The sequence below is a fragment of the Piliocolobus tephrosceles genome, unplaced genomic scaffold (genome assembly GCF_002776525.5).
Source record: "Piliocolobus tephrosceles isolate RC106 unplaced genomic scaffold, ASM277652v3 unscaffolded_15772, whole genome shotgun sequence".
Classification (NCBI taxonomy): domain Eukaryota; kingdom Metazoa; phylum Chordata; class Mammalia; order Primates; family Cercopithecidae; genus Piliocolobus; species Piliocolobus tephrosceles.
In genome coordinates, this window is record NW_022297390.1 from 19249 (window position 1) to 23417 (window position 4169).

General features: G+C 35.3%; 1 long non-coding RNA gene across 1 annotated transcript in view; it reads left to right on the top strand.

The window, feature by feature from the left end:
• Window positions 1-3534, top strand: part of LOC113220887 — a 22603-nt gene extending 19069 nt beyond the window's left edge. The window contains exons 3-4 of the long non-coding RNA XR_003307558.1: window positions 2905-2909; window positions 3062-3534. This is a non-coding gene — a long non-coding RNA (uncharacterized LOC113220887). The remainder of the gene's footprint in view (window positions 1-2904; window positions 2910-3061) is intronic.
• Window positions 3535-4169: the final 635 nt, after the last annotated feature.

Genomic DNA, 4169 nt, shown 5'->3' on the forward strand with positions numbered 1-4169 from the left:
AGATGGATTCACAGCTGAATTCTACCAGAGGTACAAGGAGGAGCTGGTACCATTCCTTCTGAAACTATTCCAATCAATAGAAAAAGAGGGAATCCTCCCTAACTCATTTTAGGAGGCCAACATCATCCTGATACCAAAGCCTGGCAGAGACACAACAAAAAAAGAGAATTTTAGACCAATCTCCCTGATGAACATCGATGCAAAAATCCTCAATAAAATACTGGCAAACCGGATTCAGCAGCACATCAAAAAGCTTATCCACCATGATCAAGTGGGCTTCATCCCTGGGTTGCAAGGCTGGTTCAACATTTGCAAATCAATCAACATAATCCAGGATATAAACAGAACCAAAGACAAGAACCACATGATTATCTCAATAGATGCAGAAAAGGCTTTTGACAAAATTCAGCAGCCCTTCATGCTAAAAACGCTCAATAAATTCGGTATTGATGGAACGTATCTCAAAATAATAAGAGCTATTTATGACAAACCCACAGCTAATATCATACTGAATGGGCAAAAACTGGAAAAATTCCCTTTGAAAACTGGCACAAGACAGGGATGCCCTCTCTCACCACTCCTATTCAACATAGTGTTGGAAGTTCTGGCTAGGGCAATCAGGCAAGAGAAAGAAATCACGGGTATTCAGTTAGGAAAAGAAGAAGTCAAATTGTCCCTGTTTGCAGATGACATGATTGTGTATTTAGAAAACCCCATAGTCTCAGCCCAAAATCTTCTTAAGCTGATAAGCAACTTCAGCAAAGTCTCAGGATTCAAAATCAAAATTAATGTGCCCCACCCCTTTTCTTCGTTTCTAACTAACCTCAGGTGCCCTAGCCCTGCTGGTATTCCCAATGTTTGTCATGGAGTGAGACAGGAGTGAGCTTCCTGTAAAGCACCTCACAACAATGAGGAAGCTGGATATATGTTTACAACTCTCTTTTCCCCTGCAGAAACATGAGCCCAGGAGAATCTTCTGTGGCAGCCTTACAGCTTGAGAGAGGGTGATAGGAAGTGAAACCATTCCTCTTACCCTTTGAATGCAGCCGTTATCTGTTCTGTGGCTGGAGGGGCTATCTCCCAAATTCAGGGATATTCATGAAAGTATTCTTATCTGTGAATAGTTGGTAGTTGGATTTCTGTGAGGGGGACTGGAACTGGAGAACTCCTAGTTTATTATCTTGCTGACATCACTCTCTTTACTTTCCTCTCAATTTACTTTTAATAAAGTAAAAAGTAAACCTTTATTAAAAGGTTTCAATACAGTTCAGTGAAGAATTAATAGTCTTTTCATCAAATGGTTCTAGGACAACTGGGTATCTACATGCAAAAGAAGAAAGTTGGAGCCTTGCCACACACACAACGTATACAAAAACTAATGTAAAATAAATAGGAGACCTAAATGTAAAAGCTAAAATTCTAATATTGTTATAAGAAAACATGAGTACATCTTCATAACCTTGAGATAAAAGGCTTCCTAGATACAGCTTCAGAAGCACAGGCAACAAAAGAAAACATGATAAATTAGTGTTTGCCAAAATTTAAAAAAAAATAAAACTATTTCAAAATATAGCTTCAATAATAAAAGAAAAGACACTGACCAGGGGAAAATATTTGCAAATTATATAACGACTGGGGATTTATATTCCAAACATATGAAAATCTTTTACAACGCAATAATAAGACAATAACCCAACTTAAAATGCACAATGGATTTCAATAGACATTTCCCTAAAGAAAACATACTAATTGCCCATAAGTGCATGAGAGAATGTTCAATGTAATTGTTCATTAGGGAAATGCATATTAAAAGCACAAGGAGTTATCAATGCACATTCACTAAAATAGTTATAAACAAAAAGGATAAGGGTTAATGAGCATGTGGAGTAACTGGAACCCTGATACATTTCTGGTAAGGCTATTGTTAAATTCGTGCAGACTCTTTGGAAAAGAGTTTGGCATTTTCTTAAAATGTTAAATGTAAATTTGTCATAAGACTCAACTATTTCATTCACCTATACATGTATATATATGCTCAAGAAATGAAAACAAATATTCATACAAAGACTTATAAACAATTGTGTAATTATATTGCTGATTTTTGCAGCATAATTAGTAATAGCCAAAAGTCTTAGTCCAACTGTCCAGTAACTGGTGAATAGATAATCAAAATTTGGTATATTTATTCAATGGAATAGTCTTTGTCCATAAAAGAATCATTTATATAAGCCTTGAAAACATTGTGCAGAATGGAAGAAATCAGACACAAAATGTTACATATTATATAATGCAATTTCTAGAAAGTGTTCAGAATAGGAAATCTATATAGATAAAAGTTAAATTACTGGATACTAGGGATTGGGGAAATAGAGAAATGGAGAGTAATTGCTGATTGGTGTGGAGTTTTTGGAGTGAATGATAAAAATGTTCTCTAACTAGATTGTGGTGATGCTTGCACAATTCTGTAAATTTACTAGCAATCATTAAACTGTACATTTGAAATGCAGAATCTTATTTTATATAAATTATGCTGCAATAAAGTTTTATAACAGCATGAATGAGGTAAATAATGACAAATCACAACTCTAGATTAGTGTGAAGTGATATTACAAAATGTTTATGACTTAAAAGAAAATGCATATGTTTAAGAATATATTATTCTACTTTATAATTTACTCTGATTTTTCTGAAAGTGCTATGGAAAACAAGTTAGAATAATATCATGGGAAATAGCTTTAGGCTATTATTCATACTTTCTGTATTCAGATCTCAATTACAGCTTTTGCTAGCCAAGTGATCATGGATGTGTTATCTAACTTCTCTATTCTTCAGTTATTTCATCAGAAAAATAGTGATAATTAATAGCTTCTATATCACTAGTATGTTGTAATGTCAAATATTTAGCACAGGTGAAGTTCCTAAATATCATTAAGTCCTAAGTAGATAGTAAATTGTAATTATATGTTTTCATCTATTGTCTTCATTATTGACAAAATAAATGAAGAAATATGTTTTCAGGAACAGGTCTTGATTTCTCACTTCTTTTGTTTGTTTTCTTTAGGTGTCTTCAATGTCCTGGGTTTGCCTGTGACCCAATGCCCACTGGGGCTGAATGTCAAAGGACTTCCTCTAGGCATCCAGGTTGTGGCTGGACCCTTTAATGATCATCTGACCCTGGCTGTGGCCCAGTACTTGGAGAAAACTTTTGGGGGCTGGGTCTGTCCAGGAAAGTTTTAGGAGGACCTTCTGCAAGGTTTGCAAGGTTAATGTGTGTGTGTGTGTGTGTGTGTGTGTGTGTGTGTGTGTGTGTGGTGGTGGTGGTGTTTCTATTAGTTGGGTGAAATCAAGCACCAGCAGGCAAGCAGAAAAACAACTGGGGAATTTATTGACTCATTTAGTTACTCTTTCTACTTTTATTTCCTTCTCTAACTGTTGGTCTTACTAAAATGGTAATATTTGCTTCTTGCCTTTATGTTACTGGAAAATTAGGACATGTAAATGGACAAGTGCAATAAAGTTTCCTAAATGCTGAAATCATGTCTGCTTTGGGTACAGCAGGGAAATTAAAGAAGGGAATGTCCAGTGCTAAGGAGGGGATCTTAAAAAACTTTAGAGAAGAGAAGAGATGATGCTGAAAACGACAAATGGAGAGTTATGTGTTTTCCAGACAGGCCATTAAATAAGGGAATTCCAGTTAGAAGAAGCTACAGTGAAGAAGGCAAGGACATGCTTCTGTGAGTTAGTATGGCTGGCAGGGAACTGGAGGGGGGTATATAAGTAATGAGACTACGGTAAGGAAAGCTCTTCCAATATCCCCCAAAAATGTTTTATAATTTTGTTCACTAAGCGATCCTAGAAGCAGCAGGTCCTAGAACAACATTATATATATATTATATATATAGACACACACACACACATACACACACACACATATAAAATGATATCATTATATATATAGTCAGATCTATAATGGATTTAGAAAGTCATTGTTTTGCAACCATCAAAATAATACTTAATTCATACATAGCTCATCAATGGATCCTAAAACCACTGGACAAAAGTTTGACAAACAGAATATTTGTAGTCTCAAAATATCTCTTCACCTACCATTTATTAATTTCAAGAGTGGGGAATATTACCTGTAGAGTACAGATATATGGTAGACACCA